This window comes from Zosterops lateralis, assembly GCF_965231275.1.
Source record: "Zosterops lateralis genome assembly, chromosome: W".
In the NCBI taxonomy this organism is placed as follows: Eukaryota; Metazoa; Chordata; class Aves; order Passeriformes; family Zosteropidae; genus Zosterops; species Zosterops lateralis.
In genome coordinates, this window is record NC_139801.1 from 30,461,858 (window position 1) to 30,474,917 (window position 13,060).

The 13,060-nt window shown below is 42.4% G+C and overlaps 1 pseudogene across 1 annotated transcript in view; it reads left to right on the forward strand.

Annotated features, from left to right (window-relative positions):
• The first annotated feature begins 6,673 nt into the window (after positions 1 to 6,673).
• LOC310922245 (dedicator of cytokinesis protein 11-like) overlaps positions 6,674 to 13,060 on the forward strand; it is a 104,971-nt pseudogene continuing 98,584 nt past the window's right edge. The window contains exon 1 of the transcript in view: positions 6,674 to 6,793. The product of the transcript in view is annotated as a dedicator of cytokinesis protein 11-like (transcript). The remainder of the gene's footprint in view (positions 6,794 to 13,060) is intronic.

Here is a 13,060-nt window from a genome sequence, read left to right on the forward strand (position 1 = left end):
ATTAATTTTCTGACCTCACCCATCTGGGCTTGGTATGGTAATTACTCCACGCCCTTCTGGGCATGCTCAGTCCTTAGTGGTAGTGGTCTCCAGGCCATGGTAGTGGTTTTCTGATGTTCACCTCATCACTTTTATCTCTCTCATGTGTGCTTTGGCCTTCTCGGCACGTTTTCAAGGGAACATAGCATCTTAGTGTCTGTGGTTGGTTTTTTTTATTTGCGCCCTTAGCCCTGTTCTTCTGCTATTTAGGCTAGTTCTTCTAGTTCTTCTTCTGAGTATGCTGAAGGTTTCCCGTACTTGTGGTGCTCAGATATATGCGAAAGGGTAACAGACACAGCATTCAGTGTTCACTAAATGTCTTCTAAAATGCAATCTCATATATTTTAAAGTACTACTTGGAATACTTTCTAACATACAGTATATGTTCTTAAATCTACTATAAAGGATCAGCTGGGATTTTTCAAATCTATGTCTCAGCCTCTATTCCATCTGATAGCATAGGTTCAATAAATTCCTTCTCGGAGCTTTGGTTCACGGCTATCTTCATCTGGATAATTCAGGAATGCAAGAGGACCCTCTCCATCCTCCTGGTTTAGCCGTGAGACATTAATTTTTAAGAATTAAGGACTTAAGTTAAACTAGATATTGCTGAGGTAAGAGAGATAAACTTCCTTCTATTAACAGAAGCCGGATTTCAGGAACTGATAAATCATGAGGCCTGTTTATGTATTCTGACTAATCAATGGATCCCAAGAATACAATACAATCATAAATCAAACAGTCCTGGAAAAACAGGATTCAGTTGTCACGCAACACTAAAGGTTAAAAAGTCAAAGCGAGGAAGACCATCTTACTTCATCATTTTGGGACCCTGCCTGTGATAAATTTGGTGTAAAAATTCGTGTATAAAATAATAATCCAATGTATGATAAGAATGGTGTTAATAAAATGTAAAGTCCAGTAGGTAGCAAACCGTTCCCCCCCAGCCTGCACGGCTTCAGTTGCGAAACGAGACAAGGATCATCAGACTGGACAAAGACGCTAGCCAGCCCTGATAAGAATCACTTCCTCCCCAATGCAAGGAGAATTCCTTCTTGACGACGATGCAGATTTCATCAACGCCCTGGCACGATATGCACACTGAAATCAACATAAGACTGACTGGTACAATTGGCATAAGAAAGGACCTTCCCAGAATGGATCAATGGGACTTGACAAGATCCGGGAAGGCCATTGAAAAGAAATTCGGACTATTCGGCCCACCCTGGACACCTGGACTGCCTAAGGGCAGAAAAATCCTATAAAACGGTGGACTGAGGACTGTTCGGCGTGGATTTGGGCATCCTGTACCCTGGTGTGCAGAACCCTATCCACCCGGCGCAGCGCTGCTATTTTCCTATTTTGTGGTTTTCTCTTTTTGTTGGTGATCGATATCGTGTTATTAATAAATTGTCTCTTTGTTAATCCGATATTTGCCATTGCATTTATAACACTGCCCCATATAAAGGACCACCGACCCATTTCAAAGAACAAACTACACATGCTTAATGGCTTTTTGACTAATTACCATACAAAGCGGGGAATGGGATGTACCACAGTTGTGAATATGCATTTGTGTTTTAGTTATTCAATACTCCTGTACATAAAAAGACCCTGTGATCATCTGTGGATTGCGCATGTGTATTTGGGAATGATCCCGCACGCTGCCCCGCATCGTAATAAACATACACTTTCTAACTTTAAACTGTTAGAGAGTCTTTGTCTGTCATAGTTGGATATTGGTATTAGATCAATATCCTTTTTTTTATATTTCAGCTGGTTTAGATGGTATAAAAAAAGTCTTTACTTTTAAAACTATGCTACAACCCCCCAAAAAATCTACACATTCATCACATCACCATTTTTAAACCCTGTTAATAATAAAAAAAAACTATATTAATACAGTAAAACCTTCCCACATTATACATACAGCATTCATTTCAATATTTTTGAAAAGCCAACTTTATAATATGTGTTATATATGATATATATAAATTAATTCGTGCTTAGAATTTAAAGAATCTAAAATTGGAAACTCACAAGTGGCTACCGGGGAAGACTGATTTGCAATTGTGAAGTATGGGTGGCACCAAGGAAAATACGAATTTACAACAGAAAAGAGTGGCTGCAGTCGGAGATGGATCGTTACCAGGGCTGGGTCGGACTACACCCTGGTGATTGATACCTGATATGCATCTGTGATAAGACAATCGAAGTCATCAAGGATGTGCATCCCAATGCCGAATTCCTGTAAAATGGAATCAAGCTCTAGTCCCTGCCTGGAAAACAGTTTCCGAAAACCAAACTCAGAAAAGAAGACACTTGAATATGCGAATTGAGCAAAAGAGGACAAAGAACCCTGCCTTAGGGGAAATAAACTGTATAAAAACCAACCCCTCAGCAGCCAGATTTGTGAACAGGGAAGGTTCGGTGCGATAGAGGCCGAACGGAGGTTCACACAACACCGATCCTGGGATTGGTGTTGTCCTTTTTATTGTGGCTTCCTGTGATCACTTTTTGTAGCAAAATAAAATTTGCTTTTGATTATTAATCTGGCTACCTCGTTTATAACATATGTATCTAACAGAAGGTCACTTCTTTTTTTGCCTGTCATTAGCAATTTGCTGAACACATGTTGGAAAATGGCCACTCTTCAAATGAGCCAAAGTGAACCTGTGAGTGTAAGGAATGCTAAGCTGTTAACTTTTGAGGCAAACTTACCTGCTGCTTCTGACTGGAATATCAGCAATGCAAATTTTTTTGTGTTTTATCTGTCTGTTTTTTAAGTATTTTCTCTAGTTCCATATATGATACCTTGTTTGTTTGAGAACTGTTTATTAGCACTCTGCTTCATTTTGTGAAAGTGGGAACAAACTGGAAGGATGTAGGGAGCTGTTGGTTGGTTCTGAGGATGTGCTGCTGGAGTCATGAATCCATGTTCTTTATGCTGATGTCTATAGCTGCTACTTTTGCTTTTCTAATATTTTGCTGATAGTATCAGTCTCTTGCTAAGATGCAGTGGAGGCTTTTCAGTTCACATGGTTAGAAACTGATATGTGCTTTAGCAATGGTGCTTCAGGCTTTGGTGTGGAATTCTGCTCAGACTATAATGCTCAGTAAATGTAGCACGAAAAATGAGTGAAGCCAAGTACTATGTACAGAACAACACACAAAAGCCATTCAGAAAGGAACACGACTACTTGTTTAAGCCCATGGGTAAATTTGTCTTTAACTGCAGTAAGTGATGAGCACACGTTTAGAGCTGTGCCAGAAAGTTTGTTCTTACACTAACCATAACTCCTTTGATTTTTGTAGGGTTCATGCATAAATTTAAACCTATCCTTTAGTACCCTCCTGAATAAAGGCTGGTATTATGGTGATTAACAGAACAGCTTGTTACAGAATCACACATTACTCGAGGTCCAGAGAATCCTCTGGAGCTCTAGTCCAATCCCCTCTGCTCACCCAGGTCAGAGCAAGTTGCATAGGCCTTTTAGTAGCTCCAGGGATGGACACTACATTTTTCCTAGATAACCTGTATGTGACCAGCCTCACAGAAAGTGTTTCCTTGTTATCTTCCATTCTACTTCCACTTACTTCCTCTGTTTGCATATCTAAATGTCCCAATGCCATTTTTGTCATTTAAGACCTGCTGGACTTCGTTTAGTTCAATTTGTGCCTAAGGTTTTCAACACTCTGTTTTTATGGAAGTAACTGCTCCTTCCTTTTGCTGTCTGAAAACAAATAATTAAGAGCAGTAACAAAGTAAGAACATTTGAAAGGGTGAGAGATTAATTCATTGGCCTGAGCAGTACTTGACTCTGCAGAGCCTATTGTGAAATAGATTTATTCGAGCAATGGTGACCTCTCCCTCCCTTATATTGTTTTCCAGTTGGCCTCACATATCTGTACAAGGAAACAAACATCAGGGAGTTTTTTCTTCTGCCTTTTCAGAGTTATGAAAAATACTGGGCTGAGACCAGGTAGCAATGGCATTTTGACCTAAAGGGATGTCCAGCAGCTGTGTGTATCCACCTCTTAATTGCTGTATTCTTTGGCCAAGCTAGAGAGCTGCTTATGGGAGTTGTGTGAGATGTTAATAATTATAAACAGGGGAGACCGTTAAAATAATGGGAAGCTGGACGGGAGCAAACGCAGATCCAATCACTATGATTAATGCTACGTTCTCCGTTTATTTCGTCTAAGATGGCAGGTTATATACACTTTGATATAGTTTACAAATGCAGATACATTTCCATTGGCGCACAGCACAGGAAGAATGCAAATAAACATTGTTTCACTTATTCCTTAAGGTGGCTAAAGTGTTCACACTAATAACTATACTTATTAACCTCTGAAAAACCCACTATCTCCCATTAACACCTTAACATCTAATTTTAACTGCGCCACAAGCCTCACAGACTAATTTCTAACTACGCCACAGGCTTCACAGGCCTCAGAGTGAGGCCCAGGCTGGGATAGTTCAAACCTCATTCCAAAATACCTACAAATAATCCTCTTGTGTGTGGCAGTTACTGTAAATCATCTTTAAAGCCTTCAAGCAGAGGAAGATAAATAGGGGGAATGCTCATAAGCTGGATGTTGCTGTGTTACAGTAGAGCTCTACAGCTTAAACCGAACCCTGTGCTTTCCTTCCATCACTCCCATCTGATCAGTTGTATTCCAGGATGCAGGAGAGAGAGGCAACAGCTCAGGGGCATTGTCACTGTATTACTGGGCTCCCCAGTACACAGAGAGACAAGGATGTGTCACCTTGATCTTTTTCAGCCTTCTGATACTTGCATTTTTGTAGTGGAGTTTCTAATGGATTTTCATGTCAACAAAAGTAATGTTTTGTAAGCTGTTCTTCCTGTTTACATTCCTCTCTGGAGGAGGGACAATTGATGGACTTCTAGTTTGACCAGTGTGGTTGGAGAGGTGTCAACCTCGTTTGTCCAATCCCTGGTCATTGTCCAGAATCTATATAAATCGAGGTTGAAAATAAACTGCCCTCTTTTTTGCTCTGACTACTGACTGCGTGCGTGTCCTTCATTTTGTGTCCTCTAGCTACAAGGATGTGCTGGAGAGAGTCCAGAAAAGGGCAAGTTAGGTTATGGAGAGCTTCAGAAAGGTGGGTGTGTTCCCCCTGGAGTCATCTCAGGGGGATCTTGCCCATGTGTAAAAATTCCTGACCAGGTAAATGTTGAAGACTTCCTGGTGGTATCCAGCGGAAGGACAAGTGGCCATGGGCACAAATGAGATAGAAGAAATTCCTATGTTTAAATAAACATTTAAAAAGTTTTGAGTTGTTGGGGGGTTTTTTTGGGTTTTTTTTTTTGTTTGTTTGTTTTTTTCTTTTCAGAGTAGTAAAACACTAGAACAGATTCAAACACCTGCCACTTGAGGTGTTCCCAATTTACCAGAAATTGTTCTTGCCCTTTCTCCCTTGGGTTAGGGGTGGAGCCTGGAGGGGCAGTGAGGCAGCCAAGGCAGTGCTGTCACTGTTGTGTGTGACCATGTTCATGATGTGCTGGTGCTCTGCAGCTGCTGTCAGGGCTCTCCACCTGTACAGTGAAACCAGTGCTGGCCCTCACCAACAACCACATCTTGACCTCTCTCCCTTCCAGGGTCTGGGTGTGCGGAATATATTTTGGGAGATGTCAATGGCACTGTCATTGAGCAGCCACTTGTTGGCTTCTCCAGGCCTGTGAAGGGAGGCTGCTCCAGCAGTGCAGCAAGAAACTAGTCCTTAGGCTGCAAAGTGCTGGTGTTAAAGGGCTGCCTTCTGCTGACTTATCCTGGATGGCATGGGCACAGCTCCTGGGGACGGGAGAAGTGCCAAAACCAAGCACTGCCTTTCCCAGAAGGGCACCCTCTGAGTGAGCATTCACCTCTGCAGGAGCACACACTGCTGGTCTTCATGCCAGGTCTGCTGTGCTCCTTGTTCACCTCCTCCAGCTCCTGGGGATGGAAGTCACGGCAGGTGCAGGTGCAACCTGGCAGCTCCCATCAGCATCCACCTTCATGGAAGAGCACACAAGGGTTTGCAGGGACCTTGGGTAAACTCCTTTTTGCACAAAGGTTCAGTGAAGTAGCACTAAGAGGCACCACCAGTAATGGTAAATACATGTGATGTTCCAGGCTGTCCTTAGCACAGCCTTAAAGAGACAGTACTGACCCAGCAGCCATCAGATTTTTGTATTTTGTATTTAAAAGTTCTCCCAAAGTTTACCTCCTGAAAAATAAGGTAACTTCATCATATCTGATGTTTGTGAAAATGCAAATTCTTTAACTCGTCAACTTTTTCTATCCCATTTCTACTAGATATTTGAAAATTAACAATAAAATTTCAGATTTGTTTTGCCTCTGATGTAAAAAACCAGAGCAATGTTTCATATGAAATGGTGACTGCTGCCCCTTCAGTGAACTGCTAAAAAGCAGAACAATAACTGACTTGCATGCTTTAGGAGTCACAAATAACATTTTGAATGGTTTGGATCATAATGGCTGTATGCATTACCCCCTACAGATTGGCAGGGGACCTCCCAGCCCCGCCCTGCGGCTTTGCCTGCCCCACCCCGGCCCAGCCGTGCCCGCCCGGCGGCAGCGAGGGAGCGCAAAAGGGAGGCTGAGGGTCGGCTCGGTGCGGATCATGTCACTAGTGAGGAAGTTCACGAAGCGACTCAGCAAGCCGGGCATGGCAGCCGAACTGCACCAGAGCGTCTCAGAGGCCATGTGCAGCTCCTTTGTCCTGGTGAGCGTGGGCAGCGCCCGAGAGGGGCCGCGCCCAGGTCCCGCTCGGCGATGGGTGGCAGCAGGAGGAGCCCGGAAGCGCTGGGAAGGGGCAGAGATAGGCAGGGGGTGTGCCAAGAGCGGGGAGAGGAAAAGGAAGGGGGTGGAGAGGACCTGGAGAAAGGACAGAGCTGGATCGGGGCTCGGCAGAGCAGGGGATGCGCAGGGCATGGCGGGGCAGGATTTGGGAAGCGCTAGGCAAGGGATGAGGAGGGCATGGCTAGGCAAGGCAGGGGATGGGGGATCTCTCTTTGGGATCCCCTCCATGTGTGTTGTGTCGTGCCATCCCGCCGGCCACCCCACCTGCCGCCGCCGTGCCCCTGTGAGCGCTCAGAGCCGAGAGGATTGCAGGGAAGCGGCGCTTCGTCTTCGTGTGCATTGATGCTGGGGTGGTGGCGGCGGGAATTAACGGGAACCTGTGAGTGCGGGGCGCTGAGTGAACAGGTAACAGAGTAACAGGGCGCAGACAATGTGAAACCGGCACATGGATAGGGCAGGACTGAAGGGCACGACCTGGCAAGGTGGGAGGCATAGGCACTGGTGTAAGTCGGGAGCCCGATATATCCCGGGCTGAAAGTCACACGCGTTATCAGATGCGCTTCATCCCGGCATGTGGGATGCTGCAGCAGGTTGTCTTTGTTGTGCTCGCAGCTGTGCAAACGGTAATGCTGTGCCTTGGGAGGATGCCGGGGTCAGCTTACAGCTTCCCACGGCTTTGTTGGATGTGTTTCACTGGTGCTCATTGAATTACTCTAGCGTGTAATCAGCTTTGATCTCGACTTTGATGGAAGAAAGGTTAGGCAATGGGATATGCAGAAAGTGCAGTACAAGTTCAGCAAATAATTCCTTTTAGTTCTCTGCTATTAGATTGAATGGCATGTGCTGTTAACTCCATTTTAAAAAGAAATGTTTAAACCTCTCAATTTATTTTTCTTGTAAATTTACAGATTTCTAAGCCTGAAAAAAAGCCATAGTGATAATCCAGCCTGGTTTTCTCGTGCTAGTTTTTGCTTCCTATGTGCAGTTGTTTGGGGATCCTTATGGGCTTCCATGTGATTTGCTTTCCCTCTTTCATCAACAATACACTGGGACAAGGGCTTTGTACAAGCTGATGGAACTTTTAATTAAAAATAAAATTGCATATTGTCCTCGTTTGAAAGCGAAACGAGTGAGAGGCTCCAAGTCAGAAATACAATTTAATAAGAAGAAAGGTAAAAAGTAAAAATAAAATAAAATAAATGCAATAACACAAAGAACCACTGACAGAGTCAGAATACAACCTGAGCAGGATGGTGGAAGCAGTCCAGATGAGGTGCTCTTCCTGAAGCAGTGATCCTGTAGAAAGGTCTGTTAGCTCTGGTCCTCTGGGAATCCAGTAGGTAAGGGCTCCTTGCACCGTCCTAGATACCAGCTTATATCCAGGTGAGAATGCTTGGCTCCTCCCCCTGGGCAGAGCATCTCACAATGGGATGATGAGTTGTGAAGTGGGTCCTTGATGGCCCATTAAACAGAGATAACTCATGGAGGGAGTTACCTGTGAGTCATGGGCAAGGCGTTGATGGGCCATTAGCAGAAGACACCCCAAGAACTACTTTAAACACACACGAAAAACAGGGAAAATTAAAAGAGACAAAAACATATTGTTTGTTCTGTAAGGTATAAAACTTAAAATAAATTAGCCAAAATGTTAGGGATATGGAGCTAGTCTTCTTCTTGAGATTTTTATGTACTTGCAATATTATACAGTGGAGTGACATAAACACTTTCAAAACAATATTACATATTTCAATTCTTCACACTTGTAGAATTACTTGAAAGTTCATTTTTTTTTTTTGTAGCTGTGAAGAAACAGAGGTAGGATTTGACAGACCGGACTGATTTTTAAGTGCTATGCAGAGAAGTAAAACAGAGAAAGTTCTTTGTCCAAAACTTCCAAATTTACTTGAGGATTTTTTTAGTTCATTATCACTCAGCTCTGTTTAAAATTCAACTTGGTATCACTTGGTTTAGATGCTACAGTTCATTTTTGGGTTCTCACACTGGTCTTTTGATTTTGCTGGCGTTGATTCAAAACTTGTAGCTTTAGTTTTTAGCCTCAGTTGTCTGGAATACTTGAAAAGGCATCTTCACACTGTGGGGCTAAAGAATTTCCCTTCTTATTTTTGCAATTGTGAAGATATACTTTTTTAACATTAATTTTTCTTTACTTCATAAACAACAGTTTCACAATTTAAACATTGTCTTATAGGGTGTTACTTTTAGGTTCCAATTTGGGTTGCACTTGGACTCCCAACACACATTTCACTTATGGCATTTGAGCATTAATTTTGTTTTTAAAAGTTCCCAATAACAAAAAATCTAATTTCATCTTTAATTCTTTCTTCTTCCTCATCACATTCTTTAAACTTCTAATTCTTTCTTATCAAACACCAGAACTCTCACAACTCATTTGACTCCAATCTCCTGTTCTATTAAAACTATTCCTTCCTATTTCTGAGGTCCCCCTCCCCAGCATTTGATGTTTTATACCTATCTCTTCAGGCAATTTCAATGCCCCCCCCCAAAAAAAAAAACCCAAAAAACAACCAAAAACCAAACTAAACAAAAACAACTTCTAAGACCTCTAAATATTTCCAAAATTCTCAAAAAAACTTTTCAATACCTCTAACATAAGACTCTCATGTATCAACCCTTTTCCCTTTTTTTTTTTTTTTTTTTAATTTCTGACTTCTGAAGAAGTCATGATTTATTAAAAAAAACTATGGACATTGATCTAATACCAATACCCAACTATGACGGACAAAGACTCTCTAACAGTTTAAAGTTAGAAAGTGTATGTTTATTACGACGCCGGGCAGCGTGCGGGATAGCTCCCAGAAACACACGCGCCATTTACAGATCATCACAGGGTCTTTTATCGACAGGAGTATTGAATACACAAACTACAAATGCATATTCATAGCTCTGATACCTCCCATTCCCCGCTTCGTATGGTAATTAGCCCAAAAAGCCATCAAGCATGCGTAGTTTGTTCTTTGAAATGGGTCGGTGGTCTTTTTATAGGGTGGGGTCCCAAAATGATGAAGTAAGATTGTCTTCCTCAGCTCTGACTTTTTAACCTTTAGTGTTCGTGACAGCTAAATCCTGTTTTTCCCAGGACTGTTTGATTTATGATTGTATTGTGTTCATGGGGTCTATCGATTATTCAGGATGCAGAAGCCTAGTTTGACAGCTCCCATGATTTATCAGTTCCTTATCAGTTGTTAGCAAAAGGGAAGTCCTAGCTACATTATCTCAGCACTATCTATTTTGACTACAGTCTTCAATGCCTCATTTTCCCCACTTCTCTTTTTAAAGTGAGTAAATTCTTTTACTCAAAAGAGTCTTTCTCATCAATCCAATCTGTACAGCTAGTGTCTCTTAAGACCAAGCCATACACTTTTGATAATGAGGTTAAGGCTGCTATTCGTCGTAGCATCCTTCAGTTCCAAACAAGCATCAGAACAGATAAAACTAAACTTATACTAACCAAAATAAGCAACACAACTATAGGGTGGACTAAGACATGTAGTATACCAGTTGCTGTTGGAGACTACTCAAAAGGCACATCCCACTAATGATGGGATAAATGTTCCTCAAGCCTCTTAAATACTCCTTTGATGGTTTCTGTGTTACGGTTAATTGTAGTTAATGTCCTTCTTCCTTAATTTCCTTTAAGATTTCTTTTAATCTGGGATGTTCCTATGGGTACAGGCAGTATCTTACAGGAGCCCAATAGGAAAAATCACATCCCTTAATTCTAACAAAACTGCAAACACACAAATTGAATTGGGTTACAACTTGGTTGTCTATTTCTATAATGCAGCATGCTGTCTTTGGACAGACACAACCTTGCCCTGTATACACCAGTGAAGTTTTCTGTTTGTCTCAAAGTGACAGATCCTAACTGTCTTCTTGCAGTACAGGGCTCTAGATTAACAGTTTGCTATTTTCCTTCAATTTCTTGTGCTCACATTCAGTGTTCAGAAGGGTACAATACAGTTCCCTCATGATTTAATCTTTAGGGGACTATTGGCATGTATAGTTACAACAAAGGCTGTCACTGTACTAGTCACAGGGTTATAGGTGAAATCCTCCCAATCCTGTTCCTAGCACCCCAGTGAGAGATCTCTAGATGGCACCTGGGGATCACAGCCTTTCTATTACAGGTATTTGAGTCATACTCTTTTATTGCACACCCCTCTATTTTGAGTCTAAATGGAGGACATTTCCCTTAGCATCTTATTTAAAGCCTTACGAGAGTAAGCATCATAAGCTTTTCTTTGGCACCTGTTTATCTCAGTCACATTGTACCTACGCAGTATTGCATTGACCCTTGTTATGGTTAAGCTTATTACAGCAATAATTACAACTTTCCACATAGTGTCTATAATAACTATTAGTCCATCTATTTGTGGTTCCGAGTGAGTTTCAGTTTTAGTTCGCCTGGTGTGATCTTCCAGATTCCTTCTGGAGCTTTCTTCACTCGGGAGTGATGGATCCAGGCCTTCTGTTCTTTGATCTTGATTGTAGTGAAAGTAGTAAGAAGCATCTGGAATGCTCCTTCTCACTGTGGTTCCAAGAACTTTTCTGCAAAACACCTAATTTCTAGGTTGTCTAATTTTTTGTTTTGAGCTCCAGCGACATATTTCTTATGGTGGCTGGAACTCTACCCCCGGTATTATTTTTGCAACCGTGCTTTGGTTACTTCTCGGGCTTTAGCCGTTCTAGTAGGCAAGGCTTCTGGCCATCCTGAAAAGGTATCAGTTAACACCAATAGGTAACGATATCCTCCCTTCCTGGGCAGCTCTGTAAAATCAATTTGTTATTGTTGCCCAGGTCCACAGCCTTTCCCAGTTTGTCTCATTTTAGGCTTTGGTGTATTTTTGGGATTAGTTTGGAGGTAAAGACTACACTGACGGGTTACCTGTATCACTGTACCTTGTAACTTTCTGGCCACAATTCTTTCTTTCAAATAACTATACAAGATGTCTATTCCCCAGTGTGTTTTCCCATGCTCTCTTTGCACTAATGGCCATAACAAATAGGATGGTACTACAAGCTTCTCTTTCTCTGTCATGGCCCACCCTTTCTGATTATAATTTGCTTTTTCTGCTTTAATAAGTTTTTTACCCTTTATATTATATACTGACTTACCTTTAATTGAAATTTTTCCATTTGGATAAGTGCTGCCTCAATTGTCTCATCGGGTACCTCACCTTTAGCTGCGTCTTTTGCCTCTCTGTCCGCCAGCATATTCTTCCAATTAGAGCTCACTTTTTGATGCGATCTGTGCCATCCTCTCAAGTAGCTGCACAGCATCTAGCAGCTTTAGGATTTTTTTTTTTTTTTTTTTTTTAATGGCTTCATGTGCAAGGACTACCTCAAAGGCATTCCTTGAGTAGATGTCCAGCCTTCTGTGCAGAGGTGTTGGTGGGCAATGGTCCAGACTCTATTACCTCTCTGCTGATGGTAACTGCATACCCAGCATGCCTCTTTCCACTGACAACGTAGCTGCTTCTGTCAGTAAACCAGGTCTCAGCATCCTCAATCGGAGTGTCCTTCAGATCTGGGTGACTGGAGTAGGTTGTTTCGATGGTCTCCAGGCGGTCGTGGATCACTGGTTCTCCTATACTCCCACTGAGGAAGGAAGCTGGGTTCACAATGTTAGTTACCACAATCTTAACATTGTCTTGTTCTACCAGTATAGCTTGGTACATTAGGAATCTCTGTTGGGAGATCTAATGTCCTCCTTTTCTTCAAGGACTGCAGACATTGTATAGGACACTAGCACAGGCATCTTCTGGCCTAGAGTGAATTCTGAGGCACTCTGGCCATCCTTTAGGAGCTGTGTCTGGAAGTCCCAGGGCTGGAGCTGACATGATGGCCTTCTTTAGCTGGTCAAAGGCCTGAATAGCTTTCTTAACCCAGGTAAATGACTGTTTGCCTCATCAGCTGGGCTTTCTTCTGGGATCTGCAAGCCCAAAAAGTTTAGGAGGCTTACCGTCCAGTCCACTCATGTTTCCTGGATCTGGGTAGCTATTAGGAGGTCTTCTGCATACGGGAGCAACTGTTTGCAAGCTGCTCCCCAAATATCTTCTATCCAGTTTGAGGTTCTCCTGTGCAAGGACCACCTCAAAGGACTCAAATGAAAAGATTTTCTGGCTGGCTTTATGGAGAGGGAGGCAAA